This window comes from Elephas maximus, chromosome 23 (genome assembly GCF_024166365.1).
Source record: "Elephas maximus indicus isolate mEleMax1 chromosome 23, mEleMax1 primary haplotype, whole genome shotgun sequence".
NCBI lineage: Eukaryota > Metazoa > Chordata > Mammalia > Proboscidea > Elephantidae > Elephas > Elephas maximus.
Window position 1 is genome coordinate 14,719,883 of NC_064841.1, and position 22,257 is coordinate 14,742,139.

The window sequence follows — 22,257 nt, forward strand, 5'->3', positions numbered from 1 at the left end:
TTTGCTTATTGTTTGCTTGATATATTTTTTTCCATCCTTTGAGTTTTAGTTTGTTTGCGTCTCTAAGTCTAAGGTGTGCCTCTTGTAGGCAGCATACAGATGGATCGTGTTTCTTTATCCAGTCCGTGACTCTCTGTCTCTTTATTGGTGCATTTAGTCCATTTACATTCAGTGTAATTATAGATAAATAAGTGTTTAGTGCTGTCATTTTGATGCCTTTTCATGTGTGTTGTTGGCCATTTCATTTTTCCACATACTTTTTTGTGCTGAGACGTTTTTCTTGGTAGATTGTGAGATCCTCATTTTCATAATGTTTAACTTTATGTTAGTTGAGTCGTTACGTTTTTCTTGGCTTTTTTCTTGAGTTATGGAATTGATATTCCTTTTTGTGGTTACCTTATTATTTACCCCTATTTTTCTAAGTAAAAACCTAACTTGTATCATTCTATATTGCCTTGTATCACTCTCCATCTGGCAGTTCAATGCCTCCTATATTTAGTCCCTCTTTTTGATTATTGTGATCTTTTACCTATTGACTTCCATGATTCCCTGTTATGTGTATTATTTTATTTATTTATTTATTTTTTAGAATTAATCTTAATTTGTTTGTTTTTGTGCTTTCTCTATTTGAATTGATATCAGGACGTTCTGTTTTGTGACCTTGTATTGTGCTGGTACCTGATATTATTGGTAATCTGACCAAACAATCTCCTTTAGCATTTCTTGTAGCCTTGGTTTGGTTTTTGCAAATTCTCTAAACTTGTGTTTATCTGCAAATATCTTAATTTCTCCTTCATATTTCAGAGAGAGTTTTGCTGGATATATGATTCTTGGCTGGTAGTTTTTCTCCTTCAGTGCTCTGTATACGTCGTGCCATTCCCTTCTTGCCTGCATGGTTTCTGCTGAGTAGTCTGAACTTATTGATTCTCCCTTGAAGGAAACCTTTCTTTTCTCCCTGGCTGCTTTTAAAATTTCCTGTTTGTCTTTGGTTTTGGTGAGTTTGATGATAATATGTCTTGGTGTTTTTCTTTTTGGATCAATCTTAAATGGGGTTCGATGAGCATCTTGGATAGATATCCTTTCTTCTTTCATGATGTCAGGGAAGTTTTGTGTCAGGAGTTCTTCAACTATTTTCTCTGTGTTTTCTGTCTCCCCTCCCTGTTCTGGGACTCCAATCACTCGCAAGTTATCCTTCTTGATAGAGTCCCACATGATTCTTAGGGTTTCTTCATTTTTTTTAATTCTTTTATCTGATTTTTTTCAGCTATGTTGGTGTTGATTCCCTGGTCCTCCAGAAGTCCCAGTCTACATTCTAATTGCTCGAGTCTGCTCCTCTGACTTCCTATTGCCTTGTCTAATTCTGTAATTTTATTGTTAATCTTTTGGATTTCTACATGCTGTCTCTCTATGGATTCTTGCAACTTATTAATTTTTCCACAATGTTCTTGAATAATCTTTTTGAGTTCTTCAACAGTTTTATCAGTGTGTTCCTTGCCTTTTTCTGCAGTTAGCCTAATTTCATTTGTGATGTCTTGAAGCATTCTGTAAATTAGTTTTTTATATTCTATATCTGATAATTCCAGGATTGTATCTTCATTTGGGAAAGATTTTGATTCTTTTGTTTGGGGGGTTGGAGAAGCTGTCATGGTCTGCTTCTTTATGTGGTTTGATATGGACTGCTGTCTCTGAACCATCACTCGGAAACTAGTTTTTCCAGAAAATCCGCTAAAAAAAAATGCAGTCAGATCCCTATCAGAGTTCTCCCTCTGGCTCAGGCTATTCAGATGTTAATGGAGCCGCCTAGGGAGGGTGGGGGAGGGATCAGAGAGCTAGGAGTGTAGCACCTCAGAATATAGCCAGAGTTGTTTGTCTTACTTGGAATGAGTCTTATATCTGAGATTTCCACGGGGCGCGTCTCCCATATGTACTGGCTGTGTGGAGATTGCCCCCCGGGGGGTGTGGCCCGCTGGCGTCATGGTCAGATCCTCTGCTGTCAGCTCCACCCCCAAGGTTAAGGCTCCCCTACTGGGACAGTGCACTCCCGACTCCAAAATCAGTCGCTGCCTCCCGGGGATTCCCCGTCCCGCCAGCCGCGTCGCGCGCCACTCCCGCAAACCGGGTGGGCTCCCTCCCCCCCGGGGTCAGCTCAGGATAGCGGAGCAGCTCCCAGCGCCTGGGCCGCGACTGTGCGTCCCAGCTGGGATGCCACTCTCCCCACTCCAAGACCAGCCACTGCCTCCCGGGGACTTCTTCCACCGGCTGCTCCGCCTCGCCGCCCGCATGAACCGGCTGTGCCCGCACGAACCGGTTGGGACTGCCCCAGGGTCAATTCAGGGGAATGTAGCTGATCTCCGCGCTCACGCCCTGCCCGCCAAAATCCTGGCGGGACGGCTCCCTGGCTGGGACGCTGTTCTCCCCACTCCAAGACCAGTCACTGCCTCCCGGGGACTTCTCCCTCTGATGCGCCGCGCTGCTCGTGAGAACTGGGTGGGCGCTGCCCGCACGAACGGCTGGGCCCCCCCCGGAGTCAATTCAGGGGAATATAGCTGGTCCCCGAGCTCGCGCCACTCCCGCCCCCTGCCAAAATCCCAGCGGGACGGCTCCCCGATTGGGACGCTGCTCTTCCCACTCCAAGACCAGTCACTGCCTCCTGGGGACTTCTCCCACCGGCTGTGCCACCACTCCGCCCGCGCCAACCGGCTGGGCTCCCTCCCGGGATGAGTTCGGGGGCTAGGGCTGGGCCCCTTGTCTGTGCCGTCTGCCCCCCTGGGCTCTGCCCCAAATCGGGCTCCGAAGGTCACCTGCCTGGTAAGCTGGCTCCTGGCTCTGAAAACAATCGCTGTCTCCCCATATTTGTTCATTCTCCGTCTCTAAATCTGTGTTTGTTGTTCAGAGTTCGTAGATTGTTATGTATGTGATCGATTCACTTGTTTTTCCGAGTCTTTGTTGCAAGAGGGATCCGCAGTAGCGTCCACCTAGTCCGCCATCTTGGCCCCGCCTCGTGGTCAAGCCGTAATCTGTTATTTTTGATGCAACACATTAGATGATGTTTCTATATTCAGGGCCATGTGGCATTAAACAGATTGAAAGCACACACATTTGGGAAAGCAAAAATTCATGCTTATATTTCTTTTGGTTTGTTTGCACTTGCTAGAAAAACACACTACTAATGTTTAGTAATTATGGATGAAGATTAAAAATGTGTACATGTTACCAAAATTTGACAATATAGTGAAGACTTTTAGATTCCATACATTTTTTTATTAAAAAAAAAAAAAAAAAGACTTCAAAATGGGAGTTCCTGTATAAAGTGATGTGACTGCTCTAGGTATTTAGACACGCTTATGGGGCAGTTCTACTCTGTCCTATAGGGTCACTATGAGTCGGAATCGACTCGACTGCAGGGGGTTTTTGGTTGTTTTTTTTTTTTTTTTTTTGGCTATTTTAGAGCCCTGGTGTTATAGTGGTTAAGGCTCAGCTTCTAACCAAAAGCTGGCAGCCTGAATCTACCACACGCCTTGGAAACCCTATGGGGACAGTTCTACTCTCTCCTATATGGCCGCTATGAGTCAGAATCAACTTCATGACAAGAAGTTTAGCTTTGGCTTGCTATTTTAATCCTTTTTTTTTTAAATCAATGTTATCTATTTAATGCATTTAATATACCATATTTTATATGTAGTTTTGGATTAGAATGTGGAAATATTGGAATGGAATGGTTTGCATGGAAATAATCTATTTTATCCAATTGCCTAAATGATCCCAGAGAAATGAAACTTCATTGTATTTGAAAATGTCATAGAGGATATTCTGTAATGTAATTGAGGCCTAAAAAGAAGAAAAAAGACAAAGGCTAATCCTTCTCTTTTTAGCCTTAAATTAATTGGAAGTATTGCTTAAATGTTCCTAATTCATAAACATTCACAGCACACCAGAGCTCAGGGTTTAAATTCACTGAAGAATTAAGCCTATGCCCTCCCTCAGAGCCACAATACAAGATATAATGAATCTTTAAGAAATGAAATGCATGTATAAAAATTCAGTAGTTAAACTTTCTAATGGAGAGGTATGTGTATTGATCTAGTTCATTTTGATCCTTTACTTGATTGGGTTAAATCGCTCCATTTAACTGAAAATAATAACCAAGAAGATAATTTCTGAATTTTAAATATTCTCATAAAAACAGTAAAATCCATTTGTTAGTGACATACTGAATTTAAAGAAGGTGGGGGAAAGAGGGAGACCTGGTGGCACAGTGGTTAAGAGCTCAGCCCCTAACCAAAATCTCAGCAGTTCAAATCCACCAGCTGCTCCTTGGAAATCCCATGGGGCGGTTCTGTTCTGTGCCATAAGGTCACTATAAGTCAGAATCTACTTGATGGCAACAGATTTGTTTTCTTTGGGGAGGGGAGAGAATGGCTATATCTGCTGCCCTTGTGATTTTTTTTTTTTCTGTTTTCCTCCTGTTTCTCCACAATTTACTTATAACTTAACTTTAATTTTGAAGGCAAACTTAGAACATCTCCGTAGAACGACTCAAGGGAAAGGTCATTTTCAAGATTAATAGGTATATCTTTGTTAAGAGAAATGCTATGGGTAATTTGTGAAATGCTAATCCATTATGACTTGTTACAATATCCACATTAGAAATGCAGAAGATAAGACTTACAGAGTTTGTTTGTTCACTTAACAAATATAAGGAGATGTTTGGCTCCAGTGACACTAAAAACAGGAGTGGGGACCAGCATAACAATGAATCTCACAATGGTTACAGATTTTCGAGGATTTAGTCTACAAATCCTCTACAAAGAGTTGAGAAACATGAAACTTTCTTTTATAAAAAGTCAAACATAAAGAGTTCCTTAATGAACCCTCAAAGCCCCCTTGGAGCTCAAATAAATAAGTAAAATAGTTTTGGTGAGAGTTAACTCTCAGGCAATAAGAAACACATGGATTAGAGAAAAATTCCTTGAGGCCAAGATCATTAAAGGTTTTGCAAATGCAAAACATTTGAAAAACAGCAAATAAGCTAGCTGAATTGAAAACAACTCTGATTTGCACCAGATCTAATTACTGAGTAAAAGGAGTCTACATTTTCTCCTTTATAGCATGACCTATTCCTCTACAAAGCCACATAAAATATCCATTCTTTCATTTCAGAAAGTTATTGAGTATCTATGGTATACTATGGATTGTTTTAAACTCTGACATATAATAGTGAATTAGACAAAATGTATGCCTCATAAGATTTATCTTCTAGCAAAAACTAAGGATATATAATGTCGATACAGTAAATACAAAGCAAAACCACAGCTGTCAAGTCAATTCCAACTCATAGCGATCCTATAGGGCTGAGCAGAACTGCTCCACAGGGCCTTCAAGGCTGTAAATCTTTATGGAAGCAGACTGCCACATCTTTCTCCCACCCAGCTGCTGGTGGGTTCAAACTGCTGACCTTTTGGTTAGCAGCTGAGAGCTTAACCACTGTACTGCCAGGCTTCTTTGTCAATATACTAAACCAAAAACCAAACCCAGTGCTGTTGAGTCGATTCTGACTCATAGCGACCCTATAGGACAGCGTAGAACTGCCCCACAGAGTTTCCAAGCAGCGCCTGGTGGATTTGAACTGCCGACCCTTTGGTTAGCAGCCATAGCACTTAACCACTATGCCACCAGGGTTTTCTGTCAATATAATAGAATATATAATTTAATATTACTGTTTGTATGTTTGCTTACGTGGTCTAATTTGATGGAGTTCTATGCTCTGATATAATGCTAAAATTTCTAAAGGATAAACAAAGAGAAGTATCAAGAATCTTCTTGGTACATGAGTCTAAATGTGACTTATAGATTCCAACTAAATTATTTTTTTTCTTTACATCCCTTAAGTAACAGAAATCATTTTTGAGTTTATTCCTTCGCTAATAGCTGGTGCTTCCTGTTCTTATTTTTGACATTTGTGCCCCAAAGAGGAAATTCTTTCAACCATTAAAAATTTTGTCAACTTATTTACTGATTAGTTAGTAGATAATAACTACTTTAGGTGAAGGGAAGGACAATACTCAATATAGGGAAGGTCAGCTCAACTGGACTGGACCAAAAGCAAAGAAGTTTCCAGAATAAACTAAATGCTTCGAAGGTCAGAGGAGCAAGGGCGGGGGTTTAGTCGCTATGGCTTAAGGGGATTTCTAAGTCAATTGGCATAATAAACTCTATTATGATAACATTCTGCATCCCACTTAGAAGTGTGGCATCTGGGGTCTTAAATGCTAACAAGCGGCCATCTAAGATGCGTCAATTGGTCTCAACCTATCTGGATCAAAAGAGAATGAAGAACACCAAGGTCACACAATAACTTAGAGCCCGAGGCAGAAAGGGCCACATGAACCAGAGACTTACATCATCCTGAGACCAGAAGAACTAGATGGTGCCCGGCCACAACCGATGACTGCCCTGACAGGGAGCACAACAGAGAACCCCTGAGGGAGCAGGAGATCAGTGGGATGCAGACCCCAAATTCTCATAAAAAGACCAGACTTAATGGTCTGACTGAGACTAGAAGATTCCTGGCGGTCGTGGTCCCCAATCCTTCTGTTGGCCCAGGACAGGAACCATTCCCGAAGACTACTCATCAGACATGGAAGGGACTGGACAATGGGCTGGAGAGAGATGCTGATGAAGAGTGAGCTACTTGTATCAGGTGGACACTTGAGACTGTATTGGCATCTCCTGTCTGGAGGGGAGATGGGAGGGTAGAGAGGGTTAGAAACTGGCAAAATTGTCACAAAAGGAGAGACTAGAAGAAGGGAGCGGGCTGACTCATTAGGGGGAGAGTAAATGGGAGTATGTAGTAAGGTGTATATAAGCTTACATGTGACAGACTGACTTGATTTGTAAACTTTCACTTAAAGCACAATAAAAATTAAAAAAAAAAAAAAAAGATTAGTCCAAAGGACTAATGGGACAGATCTACCACAGCCTCCACCAGTCTGCGTCCAGTACAACTAGATGGTGCCTGGCTACCACCACTGACTGCTCTGACAGGGATCACAATAGAGGGTCCAGGACAGAGCTGCAGAAAAATGTAGAACAAAGTTTTAACTCACGAAAAAGACCAGAGTTACTGGGCTGACAGATACTGGAGAAACCCTGACAGTATGGCCCCCAGACACCCTTTTAGCTCAGCAATGATGTCGCTCCTGAGGTCTACCCTTCATCCAAAGATTAGGCAGGCCCATAAAACAAAACAAGACTAAACGGGCACACCAGCCCATGGGCAAGGACTAGAATGCAGGAAGAAACAGGAAAGCTGGTAATAGGGAACCCAGGTTGAGAAGGGAGAGTGCTGACATGTTGCGGGGTTGTTAACTGATGTCATAAAACAATATGTGTACTGTTTAATGAGAAGCTAGTTTGTTCTGTAAAACTTTATCTGAAGTACAATAAAAAAAAAAAAAGAACTCTGGAAAAAAAAAAACTTTGTCAACATTTCTGCTCCAGGTGAAGTTTTCATAGCCTCATCTCCTGTAACGGAGCTGGCTAAGCTAAATGTGGATTGGGATGCAGAGAGAATGGCTGCAGATGAGAAAATGAGATGGGCAGTTTTTTTTTCCACTCCTTTTAGCAAGTGCAGGTGTTACATTGTTGGATTTCTAAAGCATACCCATGCTCAAGGGGAGGCATGAAATTTCATTGCAGAGACAAATCTAAGTGCTTTTAGGATTAGGGCTCTTGTATTTCCCCGTTTAAATTCCTTAACAAAGGGTCACAGATATATTAACATCCTGGTTACCATTTGTAATGTAATTTTAAGGTTGATCATTAAACCAGGCATCAAACATAATCCAATTCGGCATCCTTTTATTGAGACCTATGTTACTACAATGTGCCAGGTGCTATGAGGAAAACAAAATGCACAAATGGTGTACCCTTCCCCCCAGAAACTTAAACAACACAAGGGGACATATGAGGTAAAACTAGAAGAAGTGGTACAGACAGTAACTGCTCCATTCCTCCTCACCGCCATGGTGCTTTTCTAAGTTTATCTTTGGGCACATGTCATAGTGACGTTCAAGAACAGATGACCAGGTCTGTATCATAAATATGTTTTTTGTTGATATGTATACCCTGATCCTTCACAATATGTCAGTAACTATTAGACACTGAATAACTTCTCTTGAACACTGAATAGTTCAGGACCAGAACTAGCACAGACTAGAACAGTTGGGGAATGTGTTACAGGAAAGTAAACAAAGCAAAAATCCTTGAGAAAAGACAGACATTAAATAAAAAAGAAATACGAGTGAGTTAGGAGCTGAAATAACTCCCCCAACTATGGAGGTAGAAATGAATTAAGCACATTCACAAATTAGTAAGGAAGGGCTCTGGCCTGGAGCAGAAAGAAAGAGAAAAAATCAGGGTGTATTTTTACTTTAGTGAGTGGTATCTGGGGCTTTAAAAGCTTGCGAGCAGCCATCTAAGATGTATCAATTAGTCCCAACCCACTTGGAGCAAAGGAAAATGAAGAACACCAAAGACACAAGGAAAATATTAGCTCAAGAGACAAAAGGGACACACAAATCAGACTCCACCAACCTGAGACGAGAAGAACTAGATGGTACCCCAATGACCGCCCTGACAGGGAGCACAGCAGAAATGGAACGGGAGAAAAGTTCAGAACAGAACTCAAATTCATGTAAAAAGACCAGGCTTAATGGTCTGACAGAGACTGGAGGAACCCCAAAATCTATGGCCCACAGATGCTCTGTTAATACAGAATTAAAACCATTCCTGAAGCCCACTCTTCAGACAAAGATTAGACAGGACTATAAAACAAAAAAATAATACTCGTGAGGAGTGTGCTTCTTAGTTCAATCAGATATGCGAGGCAAAATTGGTAGCTCTTGTCCAGAGGCAGGATGAGAAAGTAGGAAGGGACAAGAACTGGTTCAATGGGCACAGGGAAACCGGGATGGAAAGGAGGAGTGTGCTGTCACATTGTGGGGATTTCAACTAAGTCACAAAACAATATATGTATAAATTTTTGTATGAGAAATTAACTTGAGCTGTAAACTTTCACTTAAAGTACAATAAAAAAAAAATCAGGGTATCTTTGGTAAGTGTGGCTGAATCAACGACAGCCTTGAGAGGCCATCAAGGAACTTTGATGATACTTAGGAAGTAATACCGTGTCACTTAGGGATTAGAACAAGAAATATGAGAAGAGGAGAGTTTACTACAAAGAATTCTGCTGAAATTAGAGACAGTCCAATAGAGCAAATATAAAGAATGAACTTGACAGTGAAAAAATACAACAGGAATGGAAATAGAATGACAGAATAAGAGATAGTTCAAAATTGGTAATCAGAGACTTTGCAGTGAATTAATTGTAAATAGGATAATTCAGCAGAGATTATGTTTTCAAAATGGAAAACCAGACACATTGAGTGGCAAAGTTATATAATTAAATACTGAAAAAATCCAGTATTCCATTAGCAACTTAGGAAGCAGTCAGGAATCAAGTGTTGACTTGAAGACATTGGTATTGTGTGATCAATAAACACATCATACTAGACTGAGGCTCAGAAATGCAGGTCTTTACTTGGCAGATGATCAAATAAAGCCCAGAGCACATTCAGGAATGTCTGATGAGCTCTGGACAACATCCAAGTCAGAAAACATTCAGAAAAAGACAGTAGCTCTGGTCTTAATAGTTTAACACAGTTTACAGTGAGGAAGGAGTCATTCGCAAGTTTTGTTTATTCATTTTATAAGTATTTTTTATATAATAACTATTTCCCAGGCATTATGTATCCATTGTAATAGCATTTAACAAATACTCTTGGGTGCAACTTAATTCTTTGTTGTTATGTTTTGAAGAAAAAAAAGTAACAAAATGACCTGGTACCTCTTATTAATAGCTGATTTTATGATAACATTGAATAATCCAAACTCTCATTTAGCTTAAGCAAAGTAACCTTCAGCTTATAAATGTCCACTATTTCCTGGATGATCACTGTTCCAGTTCCAAATGTTCTGTCATATTTTGCTGAAGATATGCTCATAGGATCACGAGAGAAACAGGTACAACTAAAAAAACAAAATGCATAAAGTGAATCAGGACTTCTAGTGTTACTTCCTCAGGTAACTATATCACCTTAGTAGTTCTCAATTCCCTCAAGATGAGGTATGTACAGATTAAATATACTTTTAATTATTTTTAAACTTATGGGAACCATTAAATTGTACATTCAATCTGAAAGGGCAACTGTGGCAGAAATTTTTATTGCCCTACGTATTACGCCATGTTTAATAATATCTATTTTTCCTGTTCAATTACCCAGAGAGAAGACATCAAAATTGATGTTCAAAAATCCTGAATAGGAAGGCATTATTCTCTCCCTCTTTCTCTTCCTCTCTCTCTCTCATCCTTCTTCCCTTTCTTTCTCTCTCTTGCTGTAAGGATTCACTTGGTGGAAACTGATCACGATGAGTTACTTGCACAAAATTCTAAGTATACGAGAGGTGTCCAGAGAAGAGCTAGATTAACATCACCATGTCAATCAAGTACGAAGATACTCTTCCAGGTTGCTTAACAGTAGAACCAAAAGTTATAAGTACTGAGATTTTTTTAGTTATATTTATATTCTTCATTCAAAATGAAGAAAACATTTCTATCTGCTAACAGATACATCTGGCATAGTATTTCTTAAACTCTATTTCATGGAGATCTATAATCTGTGGGGTTGCCTCAAGGATCACAAGGCAGAGTAAGAGAGAGGCTGCTCAGAAGCTGAGCTCATCTTCTCAGATTCTCAGATTCAACATGAATAGCTCCATTTAAACCATAAAAAAATAGATAAATAGATGATAGATAGATAAAGGCTGTCAAGTCAGCTCTGACTGATGATGACCTTCTGTATAACAGAACAAAGCATTGCCCGGCCCTGTGTCATCCTCACCATCCTTCACATGTTTGAGTCTATCATTGTGGCTATCGTGTCAGTCCATCTCACTGGGAATCTCCCTCACTCTCTCTGGCTTTCTATTTAACCAGATATGATGTCTTCCTCTAGCAATTCATCTCTCATGATGATGTGCCCAAGACAAGTGAACTGGAAACTGTTCTGTTGTGATCAATATAGTTTTCATTGGCTAATTTTCAGAAGTAGATAGCCAGGCCTTTCTTCCTAGTCTGTCTTAGTCTGGAAACTTTGCTGAAATTTGTCCATTATGGTTTTTTTTTTAAATAATGGTGGCATAGCTTCTGGCATCGCAGCAATATACAAGCCATGACAGTAGGACAAACTGACAGGTGGATGGTAGATATACATACATACATACACACACATATTTATATGGTATCTCATTAAAACTGACTATTTTTTGGTTTGATATTAGGATTATATTAGTTTGAACTTAATAAATGGGATAAATTAAATTAAATTTTTTCCTTTTTGTTGTTTTTGTCTTCAAATTTCAATCAAACATCGGTTCCACCAGCTCCTTGAATCATGCCCACACCAAGAATGAATTGCTTCTCATTCATGGCCTTGTAACGTGTGTACAAATCTTTACTGCGGTATGTATAACTACTTTAGAACACATGATTATATAAGTATAACATTCATTATTGGTATAATGTCTATTTTTAAAAGTCTCATAATAAATTTAAATGGTAAGTGAATGACTTTTTATAGTTATTTTTTAGACACAAATTTATTTCGTTAAGCCTTGAGCCAGCAAGCTTTGCTAATTGACTTAGTAGTTGTTTAATAAGTGAGTTAATTGTCAATGAAAACATTTATTGCTGTGGAAGAACCATCCTTTATACAGGGTCATTCCAAAGAAATGAGTGTTGGTGTGTGGGTGTGTTTGTTCACACAGAAAGTCAAGTCTGGAAACAGGGGCCACTGATCAGCAGCCAGTGATCTCATTGTTGGTAGTCTCCATGGTCCTCGATGATTGTATTAGATTGAACAGGTAAATAATAAAATATTATGAGAAGTATCCATCCCAGAAACAGAAGTGTAGAATGACGTTTGAAGAGCTGGTCATGGCTTCCAAATTCCTGCATAAAATAGAAATCTGTTTGATTTTGTACTGGAAGCAACAACTAACTTTCTGTTGCATACCTAAAGTGGTGTACACTGGCAAAAAAGGGAATGTTCACATATTGCTGCAGAGAACCAGAACTACAAGTAAGGAAACAGAGAGTTGCAACAAGCGTTTATTCACTCATTCAATCATTGAACAACTATTTATTGAATGTTTACATCCAGGCACTGGATATGGTATCATTAATGAGAAAAATCAGAAAAGATACCTGCATTTAGTGATCTTAAGATCTAGTTTGAGAATCTAATTATTTAATAAATAATTACACACACAAAAAATTTCAGAAATAAGGAACTTGAAAGTTAAAGATAGGGTGTTGTGATTCAAAGTGGGCCTACATATAAGAGGTTTGAACTGAGAGCTCAAATGACAAAGAGTCAGCCATGTGATGGCCTGGGATAAAGCATTCCGGACAGAGTAAGCAGAAAGGGCAAAAACAATAGTTTCAAATCACTGGAGGAAGGGTAATGTGGCTAGAATGTAGTGGCCATGCAGAGGGTGATATTAGAGAGAGAGGTAAGGGTTGAATCAACTAGGATCATGCAGGCCTTTGCAAGAAGTATGAGTTTTATTCTAATTACTGAGAAGCTAATGATTTTTTTTTTTAATTGAAGCATAAAATGATATGGCTTACATGTTTTATTAAAAGATTACTTTATGGAGAAGGATTTAGACTAAGTACCAGAGTTAAAGCAGGTTAAGGGAAGTAAACCAGGTAAGAGATGGTGGTGATTTTATTTAGATTGTTAGCAGTAAATTTGAAAAGAAAAGGATACATATGGGTTATATAGGAAGTAGATCAAATAGGAATTGTTGATGTATTGAATATTGGGTGTGATGAAAAATAAGAAAGCAAGTGGCTTAGCTTTAATATCTATGTGGATAACAGCACCATATAATGATGGGGGGAACACATGAGGAGAAAGAGGTTGGGAAGTATACCTCAAGGATTTTCTTCTTACTATTTTAAGTTTGAGATATCCATTGGATATCAAAGTTATGCTACCATGTAAAATGGTAAATAATAATCCTTTCACTCAAGAAATAGAATAGAATGAGACATAAAAATCTGGATGACACATCATTGCATAGAATTTGAGATTTAGGGAAATATTGCATCCAAGAGATAACAGAGAAATTTTGCTACTGATTGATGGACTAATTTGCTTCTGGCCAAACCTCCTGCCAATGCCAAATTAAAAATCAGAATGAAATATTTTTTTGAAGTCCCATTTCAGCCATTGGAGCTTATCAAATAAGCAAAAACACAAGGGGCTAAGATCTTGCTGAGACTGAGAAGTCACTGAGGTGAGGCTGACATTCTGTGCTGTTTTTGCCTTCAGACCTGTGCCAAGTCATGAATGACTCAGGACCTTGATGCAAAAAAATCCAAGAAGGGGGTAGCTATGAGGCTGGGAGACAGAGCAGAGATTTCAGCAGTTTCCTGGGCCTCAAAGGACAAAACAACAAGTTCAGGGCTACCAAGACAGGTAGGACTTGAGGGTCTAAGTCTCAGAAAAAAGAAAAACATAGATAATTACACTAAAAAATCAGAGCATCTTTTCCCATCGAGGCATTGATGAGTTGTTAGCAGGAGCTTCTAAGCTGAGAAGATGAAACAGAAAGCCCTAGTGAAAATGGTAAGCAGAGCAATGCTTTCATCAGTCTCAGTTCTGGAGAAACAAAAATTGAAAATTAGGGCCCACTTTTTTTTTAAGCTGTAGGAGCCCCAGTGGTGCAGTGGATAAGAGCATGACTGTTAACCAAAAGGCCAGCAGTTCGAATCCACCAGCAGCTCCTTGGAAACCTCATGAGGCAGTCCTACTCTGTTCTATAGGGTCACTATGAGTCAGAATTGACTTGACAGTAATGAGTTTCTGGGTAAGCTGTAAGCCCAGGTAAATGCAGTAGCCTTTCTTCTGAGACCTGAAAAGCTACGGGCTGGGAATAAAGGCATACCAAAAAGAAAGCAGCCTTCCCCGAGCCTAAAAAAAAATATCAAATAGTTACAGTCTCTGTATGAATTCCCCTATTCTAACTGTCTGCCAGAAGCAAAAGTAAGCAATCTCTGGATAAAGAAAATATCATCTGGAGCGTATAAAAATATTTTCATACATAATGATTAGGATTCAATTATAAGGCTTAGCAGAAACCAAGACCGAATGACTTTTTAATAAAACAGTTATACGTAAGTATCAGATACTGGAGTTGTCAGATATGGGTTTAAGATAATTGAGATTAGTATGTGTAAGTATATAGACTACAAAGGGAAACTTTTTTTACAGAATTCTATTTTTTTTTTATAACTAGAGTTCAAATAGAAAATTTTAAACTATATATTAAAGTAACAAATTAAGAACTCAATAGAAGGATTCAACAGTCGATTCGATCAATTTAAGAGAGGCTAATGAAATGAGTAAGTCAATTGGATACTCTCATATCTGGAGAAACACTTCCTAGTATTCCTAGACCCAACTGACTAATACCTGTTGTCCTAGAACAATTATTCATTCTCAAAAGTGTCTGTGTTAGAAAAACGTATTAGGTGATATACATGTATATTCAACTATCATCCCTACTTCACACCTCATACAAATATTAATACCAGGAAGATTATAGATCTAAATATGAAAGGTAAATAAAAGGTTTTAGATTATATCATAAAAGTATATCATTATAAATTTAGGTAGTCATTTATATTTTTAAAGAGGATACGAAAAGCAATAAATGTACAATAAAGTTTGTTAACATAGACACATTTTTTGTAGAAAAGGAAATTATTAAGAAGGTGAATAGAAATGCCACAGAGTGAGATAAAATACTTTTATTATGTATATACAACAAAGAAGGAGGAAGAAACCCAAAAGGAAAAAATAAAACAGGCCAAAGCTTTGAACAGGCATTTCTTAAAAAAAGGATATTCTTATAGCCAGTAAACATACAAAAGAGTGCTCAGGAACATTATTCATCAAGGAAAATGTGAATTAAATCCACAGCGAGCTATCACTATACACAGACCAAAATGAACGTAACTTAAAATACACATAATAACAACTACTGGCCAAGATGCGGAATAACTGTAACTTGTATACACTGATGGTGAAAGTATGAATTGGTACAATTACTTTGAAATATTGTCTGATAATATCTACTAAAGCTGAGCAAATGTATATGCTATGATTCAGTAATTCCACTCCTGGATATATACCCAAGATATATGTATCAAACATATGAATTTCGTAGAAGTGCCATTCATAATAGCCACATTGTGAAGCATGCCCAGTGTGTAATAATAGCAAAATGATTAAATGTTGTTATTGTGGATTCAGTGGATTCCAACTCATGGTGACACTATAGGACAAAGTAGAACTGCCCCATAGGGTTTCTTAGGCTGTAGATTTTATGGGACCAGATCACCAGGGCTTTTCTCCTAAGGAATGGCTGGTGGGTTCAAACTGCTGACTTTTTGGCTAGCAGCTGAGCTCTTAACCATTGTGCCACCCTATAGGACAGAGTAGAACCCTACAGGACAGTGTAGAACTGCCCCCTAGGGTTTCCAAGGAGCACCTGGTGGATTGGAACTGCTGACCTTTAGGTTAGCAGCCATAACCTTAACCACTATACCACCAGGGTTTCCATTGTGCCACTCCAAAAGTCCAAGTCCAAACCCAGTGCCACTGAGTCGATTCTGACTCATAGTGACCCTATAGGATAGAGTAAAACTGTCCCATAGGGTTTCCAAGGAGCGCCTGGCGGATTCAAACTGCCAACCCTTTGGGTTAGCAGCCATAACCTTAACCACTACGCCACGAGGGTTTCCATTGCGCCACTAGGGCTCCTTAAATAAATGTTTATTCATATAATAAATTATTATACCCCAAGAAAATGAATGACCTACTCTTAGACACACCAACAGCAATAAGCCTCACAATCCTAATTCCAAGGAAAGGAAACCAGCCTCAAAGTGTACATACTGTATGCCTCCATACATATAAATTCGATGAGGGGAATAACTAGTTTCAGTGACACAAATCTGTAGAGTGAAAGAGTAGTGACTGGGAAACTCTAGGTGGAGGCTTCTAGAATTCTAATAATATGCTATTCTTTGGTCTGTTTGGCTTCATGAAAATGAATTGTGATCATGCACTTAACTCTATGCACGTTACATTGCATTTAAAGTATTTTTGTTTCCTTTTTGCTTTGTGCTAGATGAGGTAAAAGAACTGGTCCAAGTCTGCACCAAATTCATCCTTACATTTAGAAGTCCAACAGTATAAGGGTCAACAGGAAAACCTAAGAAGGACCAGGCAGATATTGTTCTAAGAAGAATGCAATAAAAGAAAGCCTCTGATAACACTAAATGAAACCAACTTGGTATTTAAATATTCATAAGCAAATGATTATATTTTCTTATTAATGATTTTGTGCCCATTAGGGAATGTCCTACTGAGGAAAACAAGAAGATCTTCAGAATGTAAGAGATATCATTAGTCTCTTGATGAGAATAAAGTAAAGACTGATAACAAGATACACGGGCATATTTGTAGATCATTAAGGAGCCCTGGTGGCCCAACAGTTAAGCACTTGGGTTCTGACTAATGGTTGGTGGTTTGAACTCACCCGGCGGTTTCGAGCTTCTGCAAAGAACACAGCCTAGAAAACCCGATGGGGCAGTTCTACTTTGTCACATGGAGTTGCTATGTGTTGGAATAGACTCGAGGGCACCTAAAGGCCACAACAACAAGTATAAATGTACTTAATAATAAATATGTACTGAGCATATACTGTGTGCAAGGCAATGGGATAAGCACTTTATTTTGATCTCATTTAATCATCATATCAGTGACACAGTAAAAAACAGAGCTAAAGTTTGAACAGAAGTGTCCATATGTGAATACCTACTCTCTTTACCAAGGTACTACAGTTTTTATCTCAGTTTTATTTTTCAACAAACCAGGTGTTACTAGAAATATGTATGTATGCATATACATATATTAAATATGTATGGGTATATATTTAACATATTATAACACATAGATAGCTGGGCTGTGCAGACCCTGCCTGTCTAGTACAATGATGATGTTGTACCCATTGTAAGTAAATTTGGGTACATTTTACCCCAGAGAAAATATTGTCTCAAAAAGGCTTTTTAGTGACTTTATGGGCCAACATTATACAAGAAGGGTCTCAGCAAACCCCGAGATAGGAAATTTATGGACCTCAAAAAAGACCAGGGAAGATGCTGGTTACACCAGTGCCCTTTATGGGTGATCTGTGAATTTGCTGGGGAACCAGGCTTTACATTAGTGGGTAACTAAAATACCTGCCTTGGGGAGAAGATGGAGTCTAATGAAAATGTTTATAAATCCTCTGGGAAAGTTTATGGGTGCTGACAGATCACCCCACTGTCAACAGTGCTCAGAAAATATTTCTCTCCAGTAAAGAGAAAACAAATGCCACTTACCAGTTTGAGCAAAACGTATCTTTTTTGTAAATGATTTTTAAACGAATACATTTACTTATATTGGAGACCAGGCAGTGTTGTTTTTATCAATAAACTGTTAAAAGGCTGTGCGATAAATGGGTACCTGTTTATTATCAAGAAAGGAGATGCAGCCCTGGCACGTTACACTGAGTTGTTTTGTTTTCTATTAAAGCAGCGGCTGTAGAATTTCAGCAAGAGCTGGTTCCTAAGCGCACAGTTTATAGTCCATTTGTTCAGAGATAGGGATGCCCTACTCAATGATGGCTTACAGTAATCTTGTCCTCTTACACAAGAGTGCTCATCTCGACTGGAATGAAGAGACGTGCCCACATTAGATGTGGTTCCCCATCTTTCTGCCACTCTGCACCCAGAAGTTGGGCTGAGATTATTAAAACAAAGAAACGAAGGAAAAGCTTTGGTTTTCTCAATTTTTGAAGGTTTCAATCTATCAGATCTGATCATTTGTACCTTAAATGGAGGGTTTGGAGGGTGAGGGAAGAAAAGGAAGGAATGAGTTAAGTCTGGAAATCTGCTTCTCTATGTGGTCTCTGGAAATAGTTTTTTCTTCCATCAGGAGCAGAGGTTGAGTGAGAACAAAGTAAGACACTGGAAATGTTTACTTGGAAACTTTTGAAAACTGCAATTTCCTTTTTTTGGGATCACTCTATGGCAGTCAATGATGAAATGATTTGGTTTATTCTGCTTTAATTATTTTAGATCCTTGGCGTAAGAGTATCAATCTCATGTACCACACCATGTGTTCAAACACAGGGAAGGATGCTGATCTTGGCACCTGCATGGCCCCATACATGCAAAACCAATGTTTGCTTTTCTATGAAGTTTCCAGAACGTTTAGTTTCAATGATAGAGTAATCAGAGAAGACAATGAATGTTTCTCAAAAGCATTGCTTCGGTCCTCCTCCTCTGCTTTTTTTCTTTTTTCAGTTTTTCTTGGCACTCAATTTGTTTTATGTTGTTTCGTGTTGAAACAGTCCCCAGAATCAAATATCTTCATGGAAGCCTGAATCATTAAGAACCTGTTACTGCTTTCTCAACAAAACTGCCATGATTCCAAGTTCCTGTAAGTCGAAACTGCTAAACCATTTATTCCGTAGCTTTTATTGCTATTGAAAGTTTATCTTCCCATGACTGACTAACTTGTACATCAGTTTATGTAAATAATGACCAAACAAAAATAAGTTAGTTTTAATAAAAACAAAATGTCCACCAAATTTATTTAGACTGCTATAAAACTGCACATCTTTTGTATTTTTTTATTTCTTGATTCTTTCTTTAGTTTGAAAACAATAATTAAGAAGGAAAAAAATTAAGTGTTATTCAAATTCAATAAAGCACTTCATGTGTAAACAAAAGGTGTCCTTAGCAAACAAAAAAAATTTACAGTTTTGCAGTTCACATTTATTTTCACGTTTAAAATTTGAAACACAAATAGAAATTTTAAGAGATCACTTAAAATGATATAATAGATGTAACGTAAGTTCTGCGTTATTGTTGCTTATTTCAAATCTACTGTATCAAAGAGGGCAGGAATGTATAGTACCACAGGCGTTGGAGATAAAAGATGAGCCTAAAGTGAACTTGAGTGACTCTGAACCATTACAAACACTCTATTCAAATAATGCTTATAGTAGAGCCTGTGCATCTTGGAGGTCAAAGTATAACCGGAAAATTTCCAAATTAGCATCTATGTAATAATACAATGTTTATTAAGATATGTGAAATAAAAATGTGCTACTTTGAAACTTATATTATTAAAACTCATCATTAACCACAATACTTGTTAGAACATAGATCAAAAAAAGATTTAATTTTTTTTTTCTAGGAATACTGTCTTATTACTGATATTGTTTGCCTTTGGTGCATGGCAACAATAGAAAAGTCATACTGACCTTTAAAAAACCCAAACCAAACCCATTGCCGTCTAGTCGATTCCGACTCATAGGGACCCTATCGACAGAGTAGAACTGCCCCATAGGGTTTCCAAGGAGCGGCTGGTAGATTTGAACTGCTGACCTTTTGGTTAGCAGCTGAATACTTAACCACTGCACCACCAGGGCTCTATATTGACCTTTAGTGGACTTAATTATTCTTTTTAATTCTCTACAGTCCGTGTGCCCATACTCCTTATCTTAATGGCCACTCTTATTTCCCCATTTTTGAAATGCCACAGGTTTCCAAAATTGACCTATGATTCTCAGAACCCAAACCCAGTGCCGTCGAGTCGATTCTGACTCATAGCAATTTTGGATGATGATTCTCAGAGGTTAGTCTGAGTCTAATTCCTATTGTCCAAAATTGTATAAAACTCTTCTTTGCCCATTGTGTGTAAGTGAAATAACTTATTAATGATGACTTTTTCCATTTGTCAGGTGGATTGATGCGCCATCCGTTAGCTTTCAGAAATATTCTTTCTTAGTACCAGTGACGGGGCATTCCTTCCAAATAATAAGTGGATCTGACTAACTATAATCAAAGTGAAATTTTACAAGGCTTATAATTTGGAAATAGGTATTGTCAAAGAATTAGGAGTCATCAACAATTGATTTATATGTTTTTATTTTTATGTTATTTTACTCATATATATTGACCAGAGAAGAAACTGTGATGTGCTGACTTGGAAACAACCATTCATATCAAAGAAAAAGTATCTGATATTTCTGCACTGAAATCTGATAGGAATAACATGAGTTTGTCAAGAACATGGCATTCGATATTACCCCAAGACTTTAAGATTTCCAGTGTGACGCTGATCCAAGTATTTAGGAAATCACAAGAGCATATGGCAAATTTTCCTGAAGTTAAGCAGCCTTTCTGTCTCATTCACTATTGAAGACTACTGAATTCTGTTTAAACCTCACCAGATATTTAAGGAAATACTAAAGGAAGATGCCAATGGGCTTCAGGAACTACCATCACTGAAAAATAAGCCAGCAGGCTAATTACAACTCAAATCGGTTAAATCTAGAACATAACTGAATCAATCAGGTGAAATCAGTAAGGCAAGCATGAGTGCTCAATTGGAAAGAGCTCTATGTGCCACTTTGGCTGCTTGTTTTTGTTGTTGTTATGTGCCACAGAGGCAGTTCCAACTCATAGCAAACCTATGTACAACAGAATGAAATACTGCCTGGTCCTATGCCATCATCATGATCATTGTTATACTTGAGCCCATTGTTGCAGCTACCTTGTCAATCCATCTCGTTAAGGATTTTCCTCTTTTTCGCTGACCCTCCACTTTACCAAGCTTGATGTCCTTCTCCAGAGACTGGTTCCATCTGAAAACATGTCCAAAGTTTGCAAGATAAAGTCTCATCATCCTCTCTTCTAAGGAGCATTCTGGCTGTACTTCTTCCAAGACAGGTTTGTTCATTCTTTTGGCAGTCCATGGTATATTCAACATTCTTCGCCAATACCACAACTCAAAGGCATCAATCCTTCTTAGGTCTTCGTTATTCATTCTCCAGCTTTCGCATGCATATGAGGCGATTGAAAACACCATGGCTTGGGTCAGCTGCACCTTAGTCCTTACCAATATACCCAATACCTTTTGGTTGGTCTTAGTCCTTTGGCTGCTTAAAAGGTAGAATAAAGATCATCAGATTTTTTGTGACACCTTGAGAGCTTTGTTGTACCTTCTGTCAAAGTGTCCACCACCGTCCTAAGAGTTAGGGGCTGGTTCTGAATAATTTTATGCACAATTTGCTCAGTTTTTGGTATGTGTTTTTATAAAGAAGAGTATTCCTCTGAAAGGCATAAATACCCATTATTTGTAATTCAAATGACAAGCAGGTCATATTTTGTGTTTTAATGCACACTACCAGGTGTTAGGGAAACCCTGGTGACGCACTGGCTGGGTGCTATGGCTGCTTACCAAAGGGTAAGCAGTTCAAATCTGCCAGGTGCTCCTTGGAACCTCTATGGGGCAGTTCTACTCTGTCCTGTAGGGTCGCTATGAGTTGGAATCGACTCAATGGCACTGGGTTTGGTTTGGTTTTTTTGGTACCAGGTGTTATCTAAGACACGAGTTTATCTGGTTATTTAGTATATTAAAAATAATCTAATTTAGGACTTGAAAAGTAAAATCTTGACTAGGAAAGATTTGGAGCATCTCTTCATCTTCATCTTGAATTTATTCACCATTTACATTTACAATGACTTCTATGATGATAAATGAGGAAACAATATTATCTAAATTGGCTAATCTAGGAAGATTTTCATTTCAATCATGTAGAAACTTGATTGTAATTGTCCCTCAAATAGCTTCGTTAGAACAAATATAGGTACTATGCACTTGCATTAGATCAAAAAACAATTTTTATTCATTCTGTGTATTATTTTTATTATATATATATTTTTTTTATTGGAGTCCTGGTGGCACCATGGTTAAGAGCTACTGCTACTAACCAAAACGTCAGCAGTTCAAGTCCACCAGCTGCTCCTTGGAAACACTATGCGGTAGTTCTACCACACCCTATAGAGTTGGTATGAGTCGGAATTGACTCGACAGAAATGGGTTTGGGTTTTTTACTCGCTATGAATCAAAATCGAATCAACGGTAACAGGGTTGGTGTTTTTTACTCTTGTCAAATCCTGACCTTGGCCTCTTGGACAAAATGGAAATACTGGTATTGTAA

The 22,257-nt window shown here is 38.4% G+C and overlaps 1 long non-coding RNA gene across 1 annotated transcript in view; it reads left to right on the forward strand.

Annotated features, from left to right (window-relative positions):
• LOC126066292 (uncharacterized) overlaps positions 1-11,562 on the forward strand; it is a 261,248-nt gene extending 249,686 nt beyond the window's left edge. The window contains exon 3 of the long non-coding RNA XR_007515054.1: positions 11,503-11,562. This is a non-coding gene — a long non-coding RNA (uncharacterized LOC126066292). The remainder of the gene's footprint in view (positions 1-11,502) is intronic.
• Positions 11,563-22,257: the final 10,695 nt, after the last annotated feature.